Below are 26,547 nucleotides of genomic sequence, written 5' to 3' on the forward strand. Positions count from 1 at the left end.
CTGCCACCCTTTCTCATCCACAATTGACCACCCCTGCATACATCACTAATAGTAGCACTGACCCCCCTCATCCCCCTCCTTATTTACCTTCCACCCTACCTACTCCCAACACTGTTACCCCCTCCCAACCACAATGAACCTCTCCGGCTTTCATCACTAACACTAGCTATGATTCGCCTCACCCCCCTCCCACATTATCCCCTCTCTCTATTTCCACCCCCTCCTCCTCCTCCCACAATCACGTTGATCATTCTCATTCTCTACCTACCACCCTCACTCTCAATACTATAACATGTGACCCCCCTGTCTCCCAGTCCCCTAATACTCTTGTCCCCCTTCCATCCGCCTCCACAAATGACTCCCCCACCCCCCCCTCGTGATTCCTCTATATTGTCTAATTCTCATGCTATCCTCACACCTAATCTCGCTCCCCTTCATACCCTGATTTAGCTATGCTATGTTGAGCCCTCCTCTCCTTTGGTTCCCTTATTCAGCAATTCCCCCTCATCCTCCTCACCATACAACCCCTTAATGACGCCCACAGCCTCCCCCACCTACCCCTTGTTATCCCCCCTTTTAATAATACACTCTCTTCTACTAACCGCCCTCCCTCTGACCTCCAGCCCACTTCTCCTTCTGACTCAACCGATCCGCCAACTCTTACTGCCTCTACTCAACTTCCATCTTTCTCCGGTCACAACTTGACCAAGCTAAAAATCGCCCCAGAGAACTCTTTAACATCGTTAAAAAACAAACGTCTTCTGCCCCTCCTAAAATATTAGCCTCTATGGAAAGATGCGAAGAAATTGCCAGCTTCTTCATGAACAAAATCAACAAGATAGAACTATCATTCTCTTCCCCCCTCACTCCAACCTCCCCTCAACCAACACACACCGACCAACTCTCCTAACTCTCTCTCCTCCTCCTTCTCCCTTCCCACACTTCACGACCCCCCTCAATCCATCCCCGTTCTCCCACAATCTGACTCCTCTCCCAAGGTCCACCCTGCTAAAAACAACGCTTCATGGAGTGAATTCAGTCCAGTTTCTGTATCCACGATTATCAACATCATTTCCAAACTTAAACCTTCCTCCCATACCAAAAACCCCTTCCCCGCCCATTTGGTTCAAGAACTCAAACACATCATTGCCCCTATTTGGACCAGTATTATCAGCTCCTCTTTTTCTTCTGGCATTGTCCCTGCCTCCCTTAAGCTTGGACAAATCTCCCCCATTCTTAAAAACACCTCGGCTGACCCTAATGACCTTAACAACCTACGCCCTATCTCCAACCTTCCTTTCCTATCTAAGGCCCTTGAAAAATGTGTCCTGTCCCAATTAGAGAACCATATCTTCTCCTTTAATCTCCTGGACATTTTCCAATCAGGTTTTAGAAAGGGATGCAGCACCGAAACTGCTATGTTAAACATCACAGATGATATTCATCACTCCCTAGATAGAGGTGAATCATCCCTACTAATCCTACTTGACCTCTCGGCTGCTTTTGATACTGTCCACCATCCCACCCTTCTCAATACTCTCAAAAATCGATTCGGCGTTGAAGGCACTGTATTCAATTGGTTCTCCTCGTTCCTTCAAACAGATCACAGCAAATCAAGCTCAACCACTTCCTCTCTAATCCACAACCTGTCTCACTCTGTGTCCCTCAAGGATCCATCCTCTCACCAACCCTATTTAATCTTTTTATGGAACCACTCACTCTCATTCTCAAACAAGCCAAAATCATTTACCACCTTTATGCTGACGACACCCAGCTATACTACAAGATCAAATCTCACAATGACATTCTTCACCTCAATGACACCTTGAATAGAGTTCAAACATAGTTCCATCTGAATCATCTAAAACTGAATCCGAAAAAACTGAAATCATCCTTTTCACTCCCAAAAACAATTCCCTTCCCATTCAACTCTGGATCAAAGATATCAAAGCACTTAATTGCTCCCTCTCCACCTCTAATTCTGTGAAATCCCTAGGTATCAGCATTGACCAAAATCTTAACCTCATCCCCCACATTAAAAATGCAGCCAAAAGTGCTCTTTACACCCTTCACCACCTCAAAAAAATCAAACCTTTTATTCCAGCTGATGATTTTAAAACCGTTGTCCAATCGCTTGTCCTTTCCCGGATTGACTATGGCAACGCCACACTTGCCGGCACACCTAAAGTCCATCTTGCACCGATTAAATCTGTTCTCAATCTAGCCGCTAGACTTATCTCTGACTGTAAAAGATTTGACCACATCTCCCCCGTCCTCAAAAATCTCAACTGGCTGCCAATAGAAGGATGATCCACCTACAAGATTGCCTGCATCACTCATAAAGCTCTTCACCAAAACACTCCCTCTTACCTTGCAGTCAAACTACAGAAAGCAGGTTGCTCCAGGTCCCTGAGGAGCACAAACTCCCTTGTCCTAATCCCTCCTAGACTCAAATGGAAAAAGACCCAATCCCGGGCATTTTCTGGTAACGCTCCTATGATTTGGAACTCTCTCCCCAAAGATCTTCGCTGCAACCCCTCTTACCCTCTCTTCAAAAAGGAACTCAAAGCACTTCTTCTCAACAAATATTTGTGTACCTAATGCCTTTGATCCTGAACTTGCTCACGCTTTACTCTTCCCCTACCCACTCCTTCCCCACACCCTCTCCCCCTTTCATTCTCCCTCCCCTCCATTGCACCCCCTTCTTTCTCCGATCTTTAAAACCTAATTTTCCCCTTTAATTTTATCTTTGTTTTCTTTGCCCTCATTGCTCTTCTGAATGCATTGCTACTTCCCTTGTAAATTCGTTGCACATTGTTTAATTGTTTGTTATTTTCTAATATTATGTGTTACCTTCCCTGTAAAGCGCTCTGATACTCTTGGGTCCAGCAGTGCTATCAACACAACCTTTGAAATAAATAAATAAAATAAAATAAATAAATAAATGGCCAGTCTCAATTACATTCTATCATGCTGCTGGGCTAGACGTTGCAAAATCTGCGTTCAGGCTATGTGCCATGGCATCTAATCAATACCACGTCATTGTTTGCTGTATTTAACCTTACAGATAAACAAATCTCTTTGCCACAAAGAGGAGCAGACGATATGGTGCTGAGCATTGAAATACTCGAAAGATTACAATTAACAGTTTCTGAGAAGCCTGTCATTGAATGGATAATTCATGGCACCATTACGATACCAGTGACGTCTTTCCTGTTTCAGTATTGTCTGGAGCATATACCAGCGGGCCTGTGTGAAAGGTTGGGTGAAGAATACATTAAGTTGACCTGGGTTTTACCATACACACACAGATGTTGGAATGGGGGACGTGAAGTATTCCTTAGTGGAAAGAATTGTAAAAACTCACTGAGTGGTACACTTCTGTGCCAGGGTATTAATTTACACGGAGCCTGCGACGGTTCTGCAAATACCTCAACAACCGCCTGACTTTCTACACGCCCACCCGCCAGCTACGATCGACCAGCCTTGCCCTCGCCGCCGTACCACGCATTCGCAGAGCCACCGCCGGAGGAAGATCCTTCTCCTACCTGGCAGCCAAGACATGGAACTCCCTCCCCATCCACCTTCGGCTGACCCAGGACCATCTGTCCTTCAGGAAGCAACTCAAGACCTGGCTTTTCGAGCAGTAACGGACCCCTCCCCCCAGCGCCTTGAGACCCTACCGGGTGAGCAGAGCACTATATAAATTATGTGATTGATTGATTGATTGAAATAACCGCTCATGCCACCTGCACGGATCCCCCTCCACAGCGATTGTACCGATTTTCAGGCAGCTATCCAATGGCAGCTACGTTATGCTCAACGATCACAGCTGTTGTGGCATGTTGCCAGGAAAAAGTTATCTCGTAACTGTGTCATCCACGGTCACTTGTTGTATGCAAGCATTGTATCCTAAAAGTGAGACAGAAAGGGAGACGGCTTTATAGCCTTCACTGAATATCTCTTCTATACGAATGGATACTTTAAGCAGAATGAAAGCCGTTCTTTTAAAAAAAAATGTGCCACTGACCTCGTCTAGGGAAGTGTATGATCTGCAAGTAGCAAGGTCTTCTGCATTTTTGTATTTTGGGGTGGGATTGTGAACACTTTGCTTTAAATACGTTCAGTGCTTAGGTGTTATTAAACGTAATAATCGTGGAGTGGGTGTTATGTGGGAATCTAGGGCCCTAGTGTAATTTTCCTAATTCATGCCCATATATAGGTATAATTCACCCAGTCCTTATATAGGCATAGGAATCATTGCCTTATTTAGTCTAAGCCTGTGCAGCCCAAATACGGCATGGCTACTTCCACTAAACTCTGAGAATCCACAACGATTTCTTCGAAAAACCAGCCTTCAGCAGTCAGGGACTTCCCCCTGCTTGAATACTAATTTATCCAAGAACTCCTGGAGTTTCCAAGGAATTGAGGCACTAGTGGCGATATTATGTCCAATCTTACGTCATACTTGGCACCTTCAAATTATAAATATGCCTACCTTTTCCCAGTCAAACACACGGTGGTTTAGGAGCAGATTGACTAACTACTTGACCGACGCCCTGCTGCTGCAAGTGCCGAAGGAAGCCGACCCTCCAACTGACGCACTGAGAAGACGCTGTCTTTTCTCTTGCCGAGAAATCCACCTCCGGTGTTTCCAGGCTACCCTTGCGGGTTGCTGGGAGATTGAGTCCTGAGAGAGAGATACAAGACCTCTATCATTCTAAAACCAAGGTACGGAGCTGATTAGACCCTTAGAGAATTCTTGGAACAGATTCTTGGCAGAAAATTACTAGACGTAAGCTACACCACACTTACTCCTCCCTCGTACTAGACTTAGGTTAGGTACATCGGGGTAGGCGTATTTTAGAAGCACCAGTTGAGTACTTTTAGCCACTATTTTATCACTGTATGTATTTTATGCATTTAATGTATTCTATGTTTATGGCTTAGAAACCATATCATGCTCTTACAGTACTATTTTATAATACTATTCGTATTATATGCATTGTACTTCTTAACTAGCATTTTAATTGTAGCAGTGCATTTCTTATGCTTAAGAAATAAGACTGTTCAATAAATACTTTTATTGAAAACGCCCGTCTCTCTATTTCTAAGCAACTCTGAAGAAACGAAGCATGCACATCTGACTGATTGAAATAGCCTTCTATTGCTTCCGCGACTCTAGAGATACGTTTCATTCTGGGGAAACAAAGTTGTCATGTTATATGGTTGTCAGAAACTAATCCCTTCTTGTTTATTCGAGAAAGTTTCTAGTGACCTCTGAGCTAGCTGGCACTTACAATTAAGTCTAATATATTCGGCAGAGACCTAGTCGATGTAAGTCCCATGTCTAAGCTGTTGGATATATTATTCCAATGCGCATAGCCTATTGGGAATATAGGAACTACACAAAACAACTCTGCGTATTTCACGAAGATTTCTATCATCCAAACACTTGCCTTAGCTGTGAACATTGCCCATTCTTCTAATAGCCCTGGATGTGGAACTTCGTAGGTAGGCACAGTAAAAATCTTTAGCCCTCGTGGCACTCGTTTTACTGTTAAGTATTTCATCAATGAGGTCAGCTCCCACCATTGCTTATCTCTTTTTTACTAATTTTTCTAATTTGGATAGTTTTTATTTTAAAGTCAGCGTACCTGGGGCTCCTGATGGCGTTCCTCCACGGTACCGCTGACTTCTCCCTCGATATCGCTGAAAACAAGATAGACTTCCTTCAAGTGTTCCCGGTCCAAGTCAGTGCCGGACAACGTCGCATTCTGTGATGTCATCATTGCTTGCTGTGTAGTTCCGAGAGTATCCGCTCAGTCGGAACTACAAACCCTGCCTCGAAACAAGTAATGGCTCAGAAATGACTTACCGCTACTTTCTCCAACAAAAGTCAACCATGCAAGTACCCCGATTTAATTAGAATCCGCCCTAGTTCTGGCGTGTTTCCAAACTATGGTCCGGTTGCAAAGCACAGCGGGAAGGTCGGGGCGGGGATCTCTTAAACCCGCAATGTGGCTGATTTCTCCAAACCTCCATATACGAGCGGTATCATCCATATATGTATATATGAAACTCACAAAAATAATAATAGCCTCAAATCCATCATGAAAATAATTCACTCATCTGTAAAGCAACAAATTAACAGTTAAATAGTATAAGGTGTCAATTACGGCACCAACAAACAAGATATTCACCATCTACGGGAAATTATAGCAAATCCACTAGTTAATCTCTACTTAGCCCACATGGGAATCGTAAAGTTTCAACTGATAGACACTCGTTCTAGCATGCATTAGTCAACCCACACCGGACTTGATAAATTTTACCCTCTCAGAGAGTACTCCTGTTTTATGCCACGAGGACCACATAGGCATTCTGTGGCCTTACCATCTTGTAGTGGTATTTTTACGTTGTTAATGAGGAAGGACTAGTACATTGTATTTGGTACAGCACGAGCCATATCAGCATTTTGCTTTAGGCATTAAGCATTAGTGCTTTCTAACCGAACTGAATATGTTCAAAATTCGTATCAAGGTAAAGAAAGTAATTCCATATCTGGTTTATCTGAAAATGAATGAAAGTCAAGTCTACCACACTGGTTGTTACTTATCAGACATAAATCATAATAATCCAAACAAAGGTACCAACAAACGAAAATCAGTCAATACCCAAGAGAAAAAAATATATACATTTTGACAATTCTAGTGGATAATTAAACCTCGAAAAATAAGGAAAAGGATGACTTTGGCAATAACTGCCTATAATTCTTTAAAGGAATCAGTTTTACTAACGTCATCCAAAGTATTGTGAGCCAGCATCCTTTCAAAATAATTGGTTTCGGCATATTGAAGAGTCAAAATTTTAAACACCTATGAAATTTAGTATACTGAATTAAAACATATACCGATCGTATCAGTACCATGTAAAGATATGCCGAGCAATCTATAATGTGCACCACAGTGAAGTAAATCAACATCCTGCGAATAGCTATATTTACTTGACAGAAAAGGTGAAAGTAAGAAAGTGTACCGACATAATGATAGGGCCCTGTGGGATTTCCTTCTTGAGCACACAAGTAATAATATTCCCTATTGGAGTTTAAAGAAAAGTAAAGAATAAGACACAAAAATACATTAAGAGAGGAAATAGCTTTTATATTGATGGGAGTCAAGGTAAACCACAATCACCCACATAAAAGTTTTAAATAGTATATGTCTCACTAGAAGTCCCTAGAATGCTCTTTTGAGAATCGAAAGAATAGGGCTATTGCAAATATTAGCAGCCGTCTCCTCAACCACCCCTTTCTCAATCAAATCCTGTATAATTTGCAATAAATCTTGCTCAACTGGCTGCGGTATTTTATATTGCGGGATGCGAGGTAAAACAGCATTGTCTTTAACTCGGATCGAAACTGGTGGGATCTGTAACAACCCCACATCTGTGTCATCTGCCGCCCTAATAGTGGGTGGTACATCTTTAACCTCCACAGGAAGAGGCACATCTTTGAACAGGCACCGCATGGCACGCACAACAACCAGACCCATTGTCATGTGAACACCTGCTGAAGAGCAATACATCGTAGGATGCAATTTCTTTAGTAAGTCCAAACCCATCACATTTTCTCCACAATTAGACGCCAACAAGAATGGCGAATCCACAGTGTCCAATAGTCAACGCAAGGGGTTTTGAAATGGGGCTCACAACCATTACACCAGAAAACCCTACTGAAACATTATTATATCCAGACAGAGCCGCCCCAGGGACCAAGGAATGAGAAATAGAACTGTTTTATTGCACCTGTATCGACCAAGAACCATGCACATCTGCACTAACATACAGACCACGTTGATCTACAGGTATCGGAACTGGTCCCTCACTCTGTCTTTGGCTGTCCTAGCTGCAAGACATTCCTGTCACCTCATCTGTGTCATAATCATCATGATAATACTGGCCTCCAGCCGCAGCCGCTGCAGGTAAGAGCGGTGGGGCGATGGGGCCAGGTGAGGGGGGATTTCAAGAGATGACCACAAGGGAAAATTAAATAAATATTTAATGAAATATTTAATTGTTCCTCGTGGTAGTCTCTCAATGTTCCCCCTCACCTGGCCCCACCGCTCTTACCTGCAGCGGCCGCGGCTTCTTGCTTCCCCAAGGGTCATCAAAATAATTCTGATCAGAATGACACCGCAAGGTCACAACGTTCTGAACCCTGTCCTGGCCACCAGCTCCATGACACCGTCCACGAGACCCTCATCCTCGCGGGATCACCACCTTCTTCACCAGTGTCCCTCCCCCTTACAATATGTGCACCGATTTGGCCCTACTGGTGTTGTATTCCTGCTAGTACGGGGAAGCTCTGGGGCCAAACCACCACGTCCTATACCATTCGAGAAACCTGCTCCAACAATACCTTCACCTTCTAATCCTTGTGCTTCTTTTCCCTCCTCTCTTTATCATCATGCTCCCTGTGCTCATAATACTACATCATATTCAAAATAACTGAAGGAGAAGATGTGTACCAGGTGCTCTCGGAAGCCTGTAATCGAGTCACAATCTCAGGGGGCAAATTTGAAACAAATCTGTTAACAAACAATCAAACGCCATTTTCGATTGACAAATCTTGCCCACTATAATCTAGAAACACACCTTCCCCTAAGCACCTTGAGACCCTCCCGGGTGAGTAGTGCGCTATACAAATGGTATGATTGATTGATTGATTGATTGATTCAAACAGAGTGAAAAAATCAGACACACTCTCATTTTCTTCTTCTGACAACAAGCGGATCACTTGTCCCAATCAACCTTTCTCGGAGGGATAAGAGAATGCATATAAGTAATGATACGGTTGGGCAAAGCAAGTATCTCTGCTTTATGCTTTTCACCAGGCTTCTTCTCATGATCCCATGATTTCATTTGATCCCGGGTACCACCCAATTCCGCAACATGATCCTGTGTGTGCACTTGTCTCCAAATATTAACCAGAACCAGCAAACCAAAGAACATTTCAATATATGCAAGCGTCATTACTGTTGAAGAGGCTGCCTCAGTCAATTCTTTATAATATGCAGTAGGATTTTTCCTAGGGTGAGTTAAATGAGTCTTGAGGGACAAAACCTCACTCCTTTTCCATGGAGTATAAACCCACTGTTCTTGGAAACGGGCCTCTACCCCATGTCTAGTAACAACATTGTGCTTATCCCTTAGCTCTGGTATTTCAAGGTGATATATAGGGTGGACCTCCTGCGTCTGGAACTCAGATACTATGGTCAGGTTCTTCCCAAGCAGCCTACCCCGATAGGCAACCAACGTCATGACATTACCAAAAACTTGACCAGGCACCATATCAGCAACGTATACATGATACTTAATATCATATATAATCTGTGGTGCTGCATCACTGAAACACTGCTCCCAAAGTCCGATTAAAGTAGCCAACATGTGATTAAGGGCATGCTGCTGTACAAAAGGCGTATAATCTTTCATCACACTCCACACATCCTCCACACCATAAATGGGGTTTTGGGCCCACTGCGCTGCCTCATTAACCACTAACTGTTTTTCTGTCTCTTCCATATCAGATCGCACTAAGGTTCACCCCAAGCGTCCCTTAAATTTCATCCAGTCTCTATACTCAGGGCCGCGTACTGGTGTCCCACGACTCTGTGATGTCAGGGAATGGAAAAACACAATGAGAGTGATAACAGAGGTAGTAGGAATTAACATCGCAGCTAGCTGTGTCATGGGCATAAGAGCTAGCGAAAGAGATGCTGAAACAATAGGTGTTGCAGTGGTACTAACAGTCATTGTTGCCACAGACGGCGAGGACAAAGAAAGGACAGGAGGTACCGTGGCCAAGGCAATCTGATCAACAGTAACCCTGTGAGGGAAGAGCAGGATATATCCTCTGCGGGGCATATGGAGGCGGGGGTTGTGTATCTAACAATTCTTCCACAAAGGTATCATTTTCTTCATGGACTACATAAGATTTATCAATGTTCAATCAAAACCTCCTATCTTCATGCTCTATTCCTGTCTTGCTTTTCTCTATCATGTGCTACAGCTTTCTGAGTCAATGTTTTGCATTCTCCTCTTCTGGGTCTCCTTCTCTGCTTTCATTCGCCTCTGTTTAGCCTCCTTTTGCCACATTCCAAGAGAATCAAACATAGACTGTCCACTTCTTCCCACAAACAACTTCTCCTGTAAAAACCCAACTTTTTGTTAATCGAAGGTGCCCGTCAATGGCCACTGCAACTCGGCATTGTCCCTCGTATAGTTGTGCCATAGCGTACTAAACATAAGAGGGCCAAGGCCATACTTCACATACATATCAAAATTCGGAGTGCCTTCTGGAGGTGCTGGCTGACTTTCTTCCAATCGAGCATCTGGAGAGCAACAACGGCAACAAGAAACCAAAAACCTACTAAGCCCCGGCATTTTCAAAATTAAGCCAATTTCGTTATGTTGCCTGGCAAAGTGTTCATAAACACCCCATACCAAAATCAGTCCTCAGACCGAGCCAAATACAAACCAAAATGGTACCATATCCACAAAAACCAAAACAAACTCACCTGGTGCACACGGGTCAAACAACTTTATTGTCCACTGCTGACAGTTCGGACCAAACAGTCAGATCCAAGGGTTTGCTGTTCAGGACTAGGGGTGGGTGGTAAATTCCGCTCCGCTCGCAGGATGTGCGAAATTTCGGCATTTTCGCGTCACGCGCGGAATGCGAAAATGTCAAAACTTCCCCGATCTGCGGAGGAACGGAAGCATCTTCATTGATAATATGCCGGGCAGGTTTCTTTCTGGCACAGCGCTCCTGTCACAAAAATTAAAGCTCAACAGGAAGCACTTACAGATATAAATAAAGCAGGTGCCTGAGTTTAAGCTCAAATTCAGTAACTCATTAATTGTCGAGGCTATTCAGGTGTGCTTTCTCCCCATATCTACCCTCGAAAATTAGCTGTGATGCTTGATGGAGGCCTTTGCATCCTTGACTTTTACTAGCGCAATCCCCGTGCAGTTCCTGTGACCAGGAGCTTCTTTCTCCTCATCTGCTGCTCTGATCGGTCTCTGACCATTTATAAACACAAGAGAGGCATGTGAACTCGCAAAGAAGCCCCGCCCCCAAAATCTCTGCGAGCACGTGAAATTCCGCGTGTTTGTGGTGATTTTTTGCCATTTCTCGATATTTTGCAAAAGGCAATTTCGCAAATTCCGCCCACCCCTATTCAGGACCCCGGTAAGGATGACCGCTGGGTGAGACACCGTCTGGCGCGACAGAAGGGGCAGCTGCGAGTTCAGGAACTCTCTCGTGCAGGGATACCTGGTCCGTCAGTCCAACCCGATTGCGGCTACGATCTCATCACCCAGGAAGGGCCACTCGCCTGATGGGGTCCCTGTTCGGGCACTAACTGAGGGAAGTAACCCGAATCGGGTTAGCCGGGTCACTCGCGACCACCTCTCAGCCTTTCATACAAATGAAGAGTTGGTCAGACAGTAGAGATTACAAACCAAGTATATGTTTAATCAGATACACTCAAGCAGTGCTCCGTCTGCCCAATTTCTTAGGGGTGCTACAGAGAGGACTGACTTCTGCCAACATAGAGATACATTATGTACATTTCAGAACCAAGGAAGTGCCGCCCATAATGGAAATCTACAAGCAAGTGAGGCTAAAACAAAGAAGTACAGTAGGATGAGTTTCGACTCTCAGGCTGGGCAAGGTTGTTCTGTCCATGCCTATCGCTAGACTAGTAGGAGCGGCCAGTTACTAGTGGGAAAGGCAAGCTTTAATAAGAACAGTGTATTCATTAGCAGAGCAAGGCCTAACCTTTGAGAAATGAAACTTTCCACAGCCTACTTCTCAAGGAGGGAATGCTCAGCTGATGACATGGTTCAAAATGGTGGCTAAACATAAAATGGTGCCACGAATGCTAACTTAACATCGAACAATGCACAAACAAAATAGCAAAACTATATTCATTTCATCACACCCCCAAGATAACCAACCCCCCAAAGGAAGTGGAATAAGATCTCAGAGACCTGCTGGGCAAAAGCCCTCAACACCTCCAACCCTGCTACCACCACCAACCTCAAACAGGGAGTGAAAACCGTCAACGCCTCGATCGTCAATTGCCCAGACAGCATTGTCCCCATCAAGAGCAACATCATGAGAAAATCCTCTAAAAAGGCCAGCTGGTACAACCAAGAATGCAGAACAGCAAAAACATAGAGAGAAAACAGTCAGAGAGGAGATGGTGGACCAGCAAGGACACCTCCGACGGGGCAGCCCTTAAGACCTCCCTTAACTTCCACCACCATCTGCTGATGGCAACATTCTATATTGCTGCACACATCGAAAGCAACGCCAACAACACCAAGGAACTTTTCAACATCGTGAAGGGATTCCCCAGCCTGTCTGCCAGCGAAAACAACATCACACCCTCGCGGTAGCTGTGGGACAACCTTCCCCCATTCTTCCATGACAAGATCGTAACCACATACAGAAACTTTGAACGCCAACTAACACCTATGGACTTCCTTGACTGATATGCCACCACCTTAACCAGCACGAACCACACACTAACCACCTGGAACATTCTCTACACCCAGGACACCACCTCCACCGTGAAATCCATTCACTCGGGAGCTCCCAAAGACCCATGCCCGCACCACATCCTCAACCTTGGAAACCAAAGCATCAGCCATGAACTCAGCATCCTACTGAACACCTCTATCATCACTAAGCATGAGCGCAAAATCCGCTACGCTCGCGGATTTCGCGAATTTTCGGTAAATCCGCGATCCGCGAACTCTCGCGAATATACCGAAAATTCACAATCCACGAGCGGCAGATTCCGAGGCCAAAAGTTCAAGCCTTCCTGGCCTGTTGTTGTAACTAATTTACGATGGCGCCGGCAAGCTGCCAGCGCCATCGTAAAATAGTTACTAAATTAGCTTCAACAGGAAGCACTAATAGATAAAATCAAGCAGGCGCTCGTGCATCTGCTTTATTTTATCTATTCAGCTTCCTGTTGAAGCTAATTTAGTAACTATTTTAGGATGGCGCTGGCAGCTTGCCGGCGCCATCGTAAAATAGTTAACAGGCCAGGCAGCTGTGCCCTCTTCCCAAATATACCATCGAAAATCGGCTGTGATGCTGGACAGAGGCCTTTGCATCCTTGACTGTCACGAGCGCAATCCACGTGCAGTTCCTGTGGCCAGGAGCTTTTATAGCTCACTCAAGGGACCCCTGTGCCCTTCGGCGCTATTGCATAGTAACACACACCTGGTCGCTGTAGACAACTCTCTGGCACTTTAGGCAGCTGTAGTGTAGTGTAGTGAAAGCACTATACATTTAGCCATTTAAGCATGTGCCCTAGTTGAAGCTTAAATTCAGTGACTCATTCATCGGCCTCACAGGTCAGCTGTAATTCTGGCGGCGTACCTCAGAGGACGAACACCACTGATTTAGTCCAGTTGATGGTATACAAGGAATATTGGCCAAATAAAGCGAAGATATTTAGTATTCTGGCTATGGAGCCCCTTGGGGACGCGACATATAAGAGGACATTGTCGGTGTGCACCAGTATTCTATCTTCCCAATCCTCTGTCGAGCGCAGCCCACGTATTCTAGGATCTTTCCGAATCTATGCCGCCACCAGTTTGAGAATTATGGCAAAAATCAATGGCAACAGGGGACACCCCTGCCCCATTGAAGCTGAAAGGTGCGTGGCCTCTTTCCGTTAACAACCACTTGGGCCTGCGGTTTTGTGTAGAGGAGGCTAAGCCAAGATAGAATCCGTGGACCAACCCCCATTCGTTTGAGCACCGCCATCCATATATGGCCACGTGCCACACTCTTGAACCCCAACCAGATAGGGAGACTGGGGACTGATGTTAGTCAAAACTCCTCTTTTAGTTCCCTTGAAACGGCGAACCCTGCAATTGGCAGAGGGTCACTATTAGTTGCTCTACGAGTTGATGTAGATTGACTGGCCAAGTGATGGGTGCCAGGTAGAGTGCATCCCATTCCCCCCAAATAGTGATGTAATCCAAGGCAAATCAACAGCAGTTATAAATACAAAGGAGACGAGGGTGCAGCCTCTTTGTTCTCATGTTCATACGATGGAAGAGAAAGCTTCTCCATACACCTTGATCCTGTGGCTGGGGTCTACTTGGCAAAACACCTACCCACCCTCACATAGGCAAAGCAAGTAGAATGTTTTGCAGGAGAAAACTGTCCGGTGCTAGAAATTTGATGATTTCCCCCCTTAACAATGGTGATGGCTTCATGGGCACCGGGATGGCTAGAGGGGGGCTGATCTGCTGGGGGTCCTGGGCATTTCAGCCCTACCATGGACTGCCTGGGATTGATTATTGATGGGGGCTTCTCTTGGAGGCTGATCTGGCCACATGTGCCCTGGCAGGGACAGTGCATTATTCGGCTCCCTTGTGTTGTCTTTTCCACCCCTCGCCTAGAAAAAAGCGCTGATCGGTCTCTGACCTTTTATACACACAAGAGGCATGTGCACTCGCATGGAAGCCCCGCCCCAAATCCGCAAATACGTGGATTTTGCGGATCCAGGATCCGTGAATACGCAAATCCGTGAATCGTGGATCCGCAAAATCCGCCCATGCTTAATCATCACTGCAACATTTACCAATGCCTGGAAACACACCGTAGTCAGACCACTACTCAAAGAAACCTCTGCTAACCTCAACAAACTCATAAACTACCAGCCAATCCCTCTGCTCCCATTCCCAGAAAAGATACAGGAAAAGATCATCAACAACCAACTCATGACACACCTGGAGAAGAACTAGCCACTCAATGCATCCCAATTGGGCTTCCGCAGCAATCACAGCACCGAAACTGGCCTGATCTCAGCCACCAACAACATTGGAACCCTCCTCAAATGAGGAGAAACAGCAGCTTTGATCCTCCTCGACCTCTCAGAAGTCTTTGACACCATATCCCACTACACACTGATTGAAAGACTCCACCACATCGGTATCGACAGGGACACGCTCAGATGGATCACCTCCTTCCTCACCGGAAGATCTCAGTAGATCCACCTCTCACCTTTCACCTCTGAAGCCAAGTAGATCACTGGCGATGTCCCTCAGGGATCTTCCCTCAGCCCCACACTATTAAACCCATATATGGCCCACTGACCAGCATCATCAGATCCCATGGCCGCAACATAATTTCCAATGCAAACAACACCCAACTCATCCCCTCACTCTCTGATGAACTCACTACCACCAGAACCAACTTCCACAGATGCATGATAAACGTCGCTGATGAAAAACAACTGCCTGCAGCTGAACACAGACAAGACCAAAGTACTGATCTTTGGCAAAAGCAGCAACACATGGAAGGACTAATTTTTGCTGTCACGCCTAGGACCCACACCGACTCCTTCCAATCATGCCAGAAACCTTGTAGTCATCATTGACAACAAGCTCACCATGAAATCACGGATCAACGCTGTTTCCTCTGCCTGCTTCCTCACCCTGCACATGCTACGTAAGATCTTCAAGTGGCTTTCCATACACACGAGGCACACAGTGGCCCAAGCCCTCATCAACAGCCGACTGGACTACGGCAATGTCCTCTATGTAGTAATCGCCGCACACCTTCTACAGAGACTTCAGACTATGCAGAACGCAGCAGCCAGACTCATCCTCTGCCTTCCCTGATGAACCCACATCACACCCTACCTCAGGAAACTACACTGGTTCCCCGTACAGAAGAGATGCCAATTCAGGCTGCTGGCCCATACACACAAGGCTCTACACAACCAAGAAACCACCTACATTAACCACCACCTGAACTTCCACCAACTATCGAGAAGACTATGCTCTGCCTCCCTTTCACTTGCTCATACTCCCTGTATCTACCGAAGCAAAAGTGGAGAACACTCCTTCTCCCACTTCACAAAAAAGACCCGGCACAGCCTCTCCATGCACCTCCGGACCACCACCTCACTTACGAAATTCCGAATGGTCCTCAAGACCTAGCTGTTCAAATAAGCCTTCGGGCCTGCAAGCGCCTAGATTCCCTACCGGGGGATTAGTCACGCTTTATAAATTCCCGATTGTTTTTTTGATTAAAAGCTCTGCAACAGCCATGAAAAAAAAGAGGTAACACCTGATGATCTCTCAGAGCTCAATGATTCTCCCTACAACACATTAAAGGGCTTACTGACTGGGGTACTTAAAGGGTAATCCAACTTTCACCTACAACGGTAGACAACTTTTTGTTTACAGGTTTAGAAGATTTCATGTTTTCTCCATCTCCATACACTGACTTTTGATTCAGCAGCAGTGTACCGGGAAGACTCTAAATTTAGCCTTTTCAAAACAAAGACTAAACTTGGAACTTTTTTCTATGATTAATTTTTTTGTCCAAATTTGTATTTTTCATTTTTTGGCACAGTTATCTGCTTATAGTAGAACTATTCATAGAGAACAGAGGGCCCGATTCACACAACTAACTTAAGACAAAATCCTAAACTTACTACCATTTTGATATCCACAGAAGGCACTTACTCATTTTGGTATTCACAGAAGGCACTTACTCATCAATGAGTAAGTGCCTTCTGTGAATACCAAAATGGTAGTAAGTTTAGGATTTTGTCTTAAGTTAGTTCTGTGAATCGGGCCCTATGAATTTGGTTATCTCGAGACCGCCGAACCCGCGATGGCAGTCCAACCACCGTTTCCTAGGCGGTCCGACTTCTTGATTATGAGTCTGGCCGTTGGACAGCCACCAGCCCGCCAAAACACCACTGGCACCGGCAGAATCCTGGATCCCACGGTGCTGGGGGTGTGCAGAGTCTAGAGGAATGAAGGCAGTGCTGAGCATGTATTACAACTTGCTTTTCCACAAGCCTTTCCATGGTGGTCGGGCAGAAAGGCAATGAGGGGGCACAAACAGGGCCCCCAGGCATCATTGTCAATTGTGCAATGTGACTAACGGCACATGTTGAGCCCCCCTACGCCTGCACTGTTGTGCCTGCACTGTGTGGCATGCACAACATGGTGCGTGCACTACAGTGCAGCCGCTGCTGGGCTGCTGCATTAGCTTCAGGCTCACTCAGTAAGCCAAAGCATGCAGACAGTTCAAGACCGCGACTGGCACATTGCCGGCCCAGCAGTCCAGTTGTAAGGCGGTGGTCTTAAGGCCGCTGGCATTTTGTCTTGTGGTGAATGAAGCTTCGGCAGGAAACAGCACAGTTTGAATGGAAGAATCCACAGGTCTCAATAGAAGACTCAAACAGTTAATTGATTAATTTCGTTTTTGTATTAAAGATTCAAAATTCATTGCACCAAGTAATTTCTTCTGACGTTCAGTTAAGAATATCACAGTTTGTATAAAAATGGCAAACATTTAAGCAAGCTTATTTGGGTGGTTACAACTAGAATCAACTACAGAGTTACAGAGTCCTACCACCACTAAGGCAGATTAATAGTTCCTTGTCTAACAGCTCAGGTCCTACGAAGATGGGGAAAAGCATTCAGATTTAAAGTCCATTAAGGTTGAGACCATTAGCATAAGCAAAGAAATAAAGGAATAGTTAAAAATGAAAATGGTTCAGCAAACAAAGTTCAGGCCATCAGCTACCGACTAGCATCAACCAGGCAGTCCAAAAGCACAAGATCATTAAAAAATCGATCAGCTTAGCATCCGGGTCTCAAGTAGGGAAAATCAGAATGGCGTTCGTATCCCCTCCTTTGAGGTTTCTTGTTTTATAAGGTTTTTAAGATGATCCAAGTGAGGTGGCATTACACCACCATCGAAAGACAATCACATGTCCCTATTCACACAGTGCCACCTAGGATACGTGTAACATTAAGAAGTTTTGCCATGCTGGTCATGAGAAACGAAAGTCCACACAAACCTAATATTGATGAAGAAACATACAAAGTTGCTATCCAAAGTAACAGATGCAATCCTGTTTCCACAGGAATAATTTACTGTCAATGTCAGGTGTAGGCATGTACAGGACAAATAAAGCAACATATCACTAGTGGAAACTGAACCATTGGATTAAGTCAGGTGAAAAGTCTGCACTAGAAAAAACCATTTAGAAAAGGACTTTAAGTTAGTATCATACATTTAAATGAAATGAACTCTAACCCAGCATCAAATATAACAACATTAAATCAACTCAAAAAAGGAATTATAGAACTTGTATAAATCATTATTACATGATAATAGCTAAAGTTAGAAATACCCTACTTCTACAAATGTCACAATATTCATATACGTGTCTGTTTTTCATCAACTATAAAACCTCTAGTATTACTATGCAAAGTTGCAAGCTTGTACTTCACTTCTACACATTTATTCACTGACTTTTCTAACTGGTTCATTCTCAGCAGAAAGCATTTGAAACACTAGGCTACTTCACTTAAAATTCCCACAGTAAACATTAATAAGCAACATGTGTATTAGAAATGTATTAGTGCAACTTCGTTTATGTGTATTAGTATTACTTTATATGTGTGTATTTTTCCTCTCACGTTTTAAAGCACGCTCTTACAGTGCTTCTACTATACTTGTCTAAGTTTCATGTGTCACTGTGTTTAACCTATACAAAGTGTCAGCTTTTCGTGTCCGTTTCGTGTTTTATGATGTTTAATAAGGTCGTGTTGCATCATGGGTGCTCCTCTTTCCAAACGTTTAACTTACAATTCAGTACTGTTTGTCATTAGGGTTTACATTAATTGAAAAATGGGTAATAAATGTAAAGCTTCAAACCAAATATTACAGTAGCCTTATAAAGACTTTAACAGTATTTTCATCCGGCAGCAACCCCTGATCAGGACAGCCTGTGTTACATTTCCACATGCAGCCCTGTGCCACTCTGTGATTTGGTAGTGATTCATAATTATCACTTCATGCAGACGGAAAGTGTGCTATTTTAGTGTGTTAGACTCCCACCAGTGCTTGAAATGGAAAAATAGAAGTGCAGACCTTTCTAATTGCAGTTGCTTTTGAGAAATGATGGTCCCCTCCGATGAAAAACATTGGCCATCCGCTGAAAAGTGCTGGTACTCTCCCTCTCTTAGGGGCCGATTCACAGAACTAATCTGAGACAAAATCCTAAACTTACTACTTTTGGTATTCACAGAAGGCATTTAGTAGTAGTAAAGTTGGGATTTTGTCTCAAGTTAGGATTTTGTTTTAAGACCAAACCTTAAGACAAACTTAAATTTAATTTAAGACAAATCCTAATTTAAGACAAAATCCTAATTTAAGACAAAATCCTAACTTTACTATTACTAAGTGCCTTCTGTCAATACTAAAAGCAGTAAATTTAGGATTTTGTCTCAGATTAGTTCTGTGAATCGGCCCCAAAGTAAGGAAGTGCAGGTACTCAGTACCTGGCAGGACGAACATATTTAAAGCATCATGTATGGGCAGGATGTTTATACATACCATACTTCTACTTTATGCAGCAGGGAGTTGTTTTCAAGCATTGAAGCTTACAACCTGCATATAATTTATAGTGCATTGAGTCAGTCACTGCCACAAGTCCACCGCTTCTGTTTATCCTTTCGGGAGAGATGGGTGGGGTTGGGCACCCTGATCAGAGGCTGTTAGGGAGCAGTTTGAATTGTTGAAAACCCCGTTACACCTTAAGACCTGAAGACTAGCAGGAAATACAGTATTAAGATATCCAAAACCTCGCAGTGCTGGCGCAAGCAGCTCCCCGAAATCGTGGACTGAGTCAACAACGAATGCCTTCCCCGGAAACCAATGCTGTATTTGTAAATTCATGCTTTCTGATTATTTCTATATTCCAAGCCGTGCAGGCGTGTCAGATTTTGCAAGGATATTTCATCATAGCTGTTAATGGTGTGCCATCATTTATTGATAGCATTCTGCTGAACAGAAATGACTTATAACATCCGCCATTTCCAGCAGCCATTTCTTTCCGCGCATCATTCTGCAGTTTGCAGATGGCCTGATCATGCGAGCCTCATTTCGGGGAAGCAGATGGATGAGGACATTTTCATCTGCCGCTGTCAGGCACCGGTTCGCGTCCCCCCTTGGCTCGACCACGATCAGATTCATAGGAAGAGAAGCAGGTATGTCCGGGGATTCGGGTTCTCTCCCTATTCTTAGTTAATGTTTGACGTCATTTCCTGCTTAACTTCACGATCCTTAAGAGCCGCACTTTAATGTCTAAGAATATAACTCAAAATGAAAGCCATCCTTTGTAAGCCTGTGATAAGCATACATAACCCAAACCACGGAGGAAACCATGCATTTAACCTACTTTCTGTATAGCAGAAGCTGCAGTAAGTAATCACTGCATCATGTACATCACGTCAAATGAAGGCCAATGGATTAAATAATGCAAAATCTCTTGATATTTGAATAAAAGATATACACTAAAGGGTTCTGACATTCCCTTGTCCTTGTTTATATCAAAGTTTAGGTATACAGCATTTCTAAGTAACTAAAAAGATTACCTTAATTGACAGAGAAAGTGTACTCAAAAGCAGCAGCAAACTGCTTTATAAATACAAATAATCGGCCATAGTAATTCTAGTTAATGCTGATAAATAATTACATAGAAAACGTTTTTGGGCTGAACTTTGGACACATTTAACTAATTTTTTCAAAAGTTAACTAGAAAAGTATACTTGCACATTGAATTATTTGAGTAGATTGGTCAAATGGGGCAACATGCGTACATGGGGGTCCTACAATGTGAATTTACTACTAGAATTTAAATAGCAATATCTGCGTAAGTGCACACCAAAAACACTGGGCAGATAAAAAATGCACCAGAAGATAGCGTTTGCTGCTACAATGATGCTTATGTACATCCTTCCAACAGTAGTTCGTGTGGCTGTATGGCCACTGGTGCTGGAAAATTAGAGTAATGTGCAAATATTATTTAAATCGCTCATAAAAGCCCCCCAGATATCTGCATGCTCCTAAAGGCCCCTGTGCTTCCCCCACTATCACGGAAAACCATTTATATAATTTCTTTGCATCAACATCATTTGACATAATTGGATTCGGTTGGACTAACCCCAGGTACACCGACTAGAATCATTTGAGCCAAAATGAGACCTAATGGCCAGACACAAAACGAGGCACATCCAATTTAAGATACAGCTGAAGGCACAATAATATAAAGAATGATCCCTCGCGGTGCAGTAACAGCCCGCTTCCATTCTCAGATCCCAGACACTACTCCATTGACTGTATCTTTGCTGTTGAACCTCTGCATAGATTCACAGCCTTTCTGCTAGGTCTGTGCGAGACAAATACCACATACTATACATGCACAAGTGTGCAACATGCAAAGCATCTTGCAGCATTCAGTAACCATAGAAGTAGGGCATGCTTGCACAGTGTCCAAACACTCATGCTGGCACCGCGCAAGCTGGCGTTTGATAGTGCAATGCCAGGGCCGGACAGGGAACCAAAACGCAGCCCTGACAAACATGCTCAAAGCAGCCCCCTCTCTTCTTCCTCACGCTATCTCTTTCTCGTCCACCCATCCATGCATATTCTATCTGCCTCCGTCTTTCCTCTCTGTGATCTCTCCCCAGCCTCTCCTCTCTTTGCTTGAGCCTCTCACGGCGCCCACTGCAATACATTGAAATAGGGCCCAGCAGCGATCCTGGGGCTTGAAAAAAGGCCTCCAAAGGCTCCAGCCCACCAGGGAAATGCCAGGTGAGATAACAAGCCAGTCCGATTTTAGTTGAAACAGAATTGACGTTTGTGAGTGATTCCAGAATTGCGAATGTGATGGATTTAAAAATAAATATTGTATGGCATTGAACATACATGGTGAATGCTAGACCTTAAAAGTGGCAGGTAAGACACCTCTGAATAGTGCTGATTTTTTTTTTGAGAGACCAACGACAACCTCTGAACCCTGAACATTTCTAATATGATTGGGTGACAAAGAATACATCTCTCAATATTAAACATTATTGATTTGACTTGGTGACATTTTTCAGTGCCTTACTGATTGCGAGCAACAAAGGACATGAAAAAGAAGGAGTCTGATAATTAACACACCTTAAGTTATGGGGTAAGAGCAGCACCACACTAGCCAGTTAGCCTGATCCAAAGGCAACACGGTTACTAGTTGTTAATAAAGCTTGAAGACCTAAACGTGCAACGATGGAGACATTATTTAGGCGTTACTTAATCCTTGTTATACATCACCAATATTTTCTTTGAAATCATAAACGGAAGGATATCTCCACCCTTTCACTGGATCTCTGGGCATATTTGAAATTGTAAAATCAATTTGTTTAAAAACATTTTTGTGAAGGAAATATATCTATAGAGGCAACGCTTTCTACTCGTTGTGCCCGAGGAGACTGCAGAAATAGTTCAAATGACATTGCTTTTAACATGGAGTGGAAATGTGATCCTTCTGCAATACACTCTGCATTGTCTCCTCTTGCTCTTCAAGGTCACTTAGCAGTTCACTTTTTTTGTGTGACTGCCTGGATAAGTAGCTACCTCCATTAAAATATTCTCTCACTATGGTCTACAGCAAGGATGGTGAGATGTTAATGAAATCAAAGTAAATACCCATGATGAAGAACCCACACCAAAACAGGTGGCATCCAGTTTGTGCCCAGCCACCTGAGATAATCACCCTCGCTGAGACAATTCAGGAAGGACCTGGCTCTTCGGATGAACTCAGCACTTAGTCGGATCCGCTGTGCTCCACTCCTCCCACCACAGCTCCTTGAGACCCTCACGGGTGAGTTGCCACACTTTACAAACCCTGGTTGAGTGATTGATTGATTGACATGGTGATCTTTAGGCCTACATTAGACCGACACTAAGACTGGTGCAGTGGTATCTGCAGCTTTAGCTCGGTAATACGTGTAGAAGCAATGATGCTTAATCTAATTTTGAATGGCTTAGTGTTACCATATATTTATGATTCCATCCATCCAGCGTTCATTTGTTATATTGTTCACTTACAAGGGATATGCTGAGCAATAACTGACTTATCTCTCATAGAATAAAGCCAGTACAGCTGTTTTAACCAGTTGACTTTCCCGCATAATTATTGTAAAGCCCTGACTTTATTGTTTATGTTGCAGGATAAGTCTATTTCAAGGTCCACAACATATCAGCACTCGGAGACACCATGCTAGGGTGGTGAGTATAATATTACTGTATCTGTACCTACTCTGTACTTACTACATCAAAACTATTGGCTCGGTTTTCCTTTGTTGCCTTTCTTTTAAATGTCAGGTTTGGTTGATTGTTGTCCAGATTGTAACATTGTTTTGAGGGAAATAGCAACCTATTCTTCCTTGCTGTTTTTCTGCACTTCTAATTTCCTCTGTTGCACTTTAGTGCCTACACACATCGGGCCCGATTCACAGAATGAACTTAAGACTAAATCCTAAACTTACTACTATTTGGTATTCACAGAATGCACTTACTACTTTCGGGATTCACAGAGTGAACTTACTACTTTCGGGATTCACAGAATAAACTTACTACTTTCGATATTCACAGAATAGATTTAAGACTACTAACTCTAAGTCCGAAATCGGGGAGTAAATTCCGGCCCGGAGGCGGAGCTTCCGGCTTGAGGGCGGAGCTTGCGGCCCGGAGGCGGAGCTTCCGGCCCAGAGGCGGAGCTTGCGGCTTGGAGGCGGAGCTTCTGGCTCGGAAGTGGGGATTTTTGCCATGCTGAAATCTCCAACTCCGGGCCGGAAGCTCCGCCTCCGGGCCGCAAGCTCCGCCCGCAAGCCGGAAGCTCCGCCTCTGGGACGGAATTTACTCCCCGATTTCGGACTTAGAGTTAGTAGTCTTAAATCTATTCTGTGAATATCGAAAGTAGTAAGTTTATTCTGTGAATCCCGAAAGTAGTAAGTTCACTCTGTGAATTCCGAGAGTAGTAAGTGCATTCTGTGAATACCAAATAGTAGTAAGTTTAGGATTTAGTCTTAAGTTCATTCTGTGAATCGGGCCCACCCTGTTTCACGCAACCATAACCGTTGGTGAGATATGCTAGCTTACTAAGTGTAGCAGAGCTAGTTTGCTGCAATTATTATTGAGAATTTAAATGTCAAAATCCTGATTCAGAGAGCATAACAGCTATTTCAATTCAAAGGAGTTGCTTTTATTTCCTCCTCCAGCAAAGCACAACTGTTCGGCCTTCTTTATCTTCATTACTCTGGCTCATGTTCCTCACTTTGCTAGTTGTACTGTTAATTTATTTTGGTTTGTTTCATGATCAAGTCTTTTAGGAAAAGTTGATGTGAACCGAGGATACTTTGATACTAGCAGTTGTTTGAATCCTTGTTTGCAGTCAAGGTCACACGGTAAGGTAGTCTATTTCATTAAGGTCTCGATAGCCTCACCTCTGCTGTCTGATTTCATAATTGTTACTATCCTATGAAAAGACAGCCTCTTTGCACATTCGGTCTGTTAAAGCACTCTTACGTTGCACATTTTAAACTATTTCTTCTCTACCACATTATATACAAAGCATGGTTTACACCTCACTTTTTCTCTTTTAGCACCAATTGCATATTATGTATTCGTCACCTAAGCTGCTTCCCTAGTCTAGACTCCTCATTTCTTCAATCGTATCTGAAAGTCCTTTTAAAGCATATAATTATAAATTACTTAGTGAATGTCCAATACTACTGTTCCCAGAAAGGATTTAAGAAGAATGACCTCCTCAATTCTGTATAGAACAGTCCTCGCGGGTCAGAAATCTTTTGAGCTTTATGACAGTTTTTCAAAACTCCAAAATCACATACAATCATTAGGCCCACATCACTCGCCTTTAGAAGATTTATTTATTTACATTTTCGTCATGCTTCATGCTTCACATGGAAAGCTCTGATTATTTCACTTTTCTATCTTAACGTTTCAGAATACATGTAAATTCAAATTATTATTAATTCATCCTCTTTCCAATCCCTTCTCTTTCACGTCTTTTCCCTCTTCCATGTTTTAATCCTCTCTTAACACATTTATAACAGGGTTAATTTCTGACACAATCTCTCTACAATTATAAATTAGTGCTAGTAGCAGCCTTCCCCAGTCTACAGAGCCTAGCTATATTCCTTGCCCACTTCTTGTCTCACTTGCAGAATCCTGAAAGTCAACTCAAAGTATCATAACCCCCCAAAACTTCCCCTCACGCTTCTTTATCCAGCTGCCTTCTCCTGACCTCCACTTCACACAGTCACAGGCAACTAATAACCAGTGTCCTCTTAATATACACACCTATATAAACACCGTCCCTAACTGTCAGACTGACATGTGGTCCTGATTATTTTCACACCTAATTTGATTTTAGCTAGTTACCTAACACATGTGATATTGTCCTAAATAAACTGAAGATATTTCTCACAAATATTTGAAAACACAGATCTTCCTGGACTTGCTAGCTAACTGTATTAAAACTAGAATTGAAAAGTGTGTTTTCTCATGCTGTGACCTTCCTCTTTAATCAAGCAATCCCTAGTAACAATTACAACTACTACAATGCACCTAGCTCGCTGAGGAAATCGCAGAATGTGTAAAAAACTACAAGTTATTTAAACAGTCTACTGTTTCTTTGGAAACTTTCTATATTCTTAAAACCTTATGCCAAAAAATCCCCAACAAACAGCAGCATAAGATTAAGTATAACTACTATTCATAAAGTTACCATTCGCTTGTTACCCGACCAATAAATTATTGTTTTTATCACCTTTGCTATGAAGCAAAAACTGGTGGTATAATTGTGGTTACTTGTATGTCTTTCATTCACTATAGCCACTCCAACCCATTCCCTGGTTTTCCATGTTTATTGCTGGAACACAATGCTTCGCATCCTCACTCATTATCCTCATGGGGTAACTTCTTTTTGGATGAACAGTTCAGAGGTGGCGGCCTGGGGCTTTGATAAACCCTTGGAGGGGAGCCTGTGCGCCCCTTCCTATATGTAGCATTTGCTCTGGGACCTGGCCCACCAGGGTATTTTTCCAAAGCAAGCACAGGAGTCTGCGTTTGCTTAAACAAAAATGTTGCCACGGATTCACAGATTCTCCCTTGAGTCAGCATCAGCATTTTAAGAAAAAAAATGCTTTTTACTCCCGTTTGGGTCTCTGAGGGACCTCCCCACCTTATGTGAGGGGGTCAAGCTTTTGGGACCAACAACTAGCTTTCTGCTAAATTTGCTGTTATTCCGTTCAGCAGTTCGGGCTGTAGTCATATTAAAAAAAAAAAATCCCAATAGATTTAATATGGGGAAAACACGTTTTGGGACCCCTTTTTCTCTCGGCCCCCACTTGATGGACTTTGAACACAGCAGTTAAACCAAAGAAGGGACGTTTTCTGAAAAATTCTTGGAGATTTGTCAAGTGGCGTCAAAGTTTTTGGGAAGACAAAAAAACACTTTTCCTGTTTAAACTTTCGTCCTAACTATAACTACCTACTTGTGATTGCCAGTAGGTAATACATATGTATATTTAAAAACATGGTCATTTTAAAAACCAGAGAGACTTTCCTAT

The sequence above is a fragment of the Lissotriton helveticus genome, chromosome 2_1, assembly GCF_964261635.1.
Source record: "Lissotriton helveticus chromosome 2_1, aLisHel1.1, whole genome shotgun sequence".
Lineage (NCBI taxonomy): Eukaryota > Metazoa > Chordata > Amphibia > Caudata > Salamandridae > Lissotriton > Lissotriton helveticus.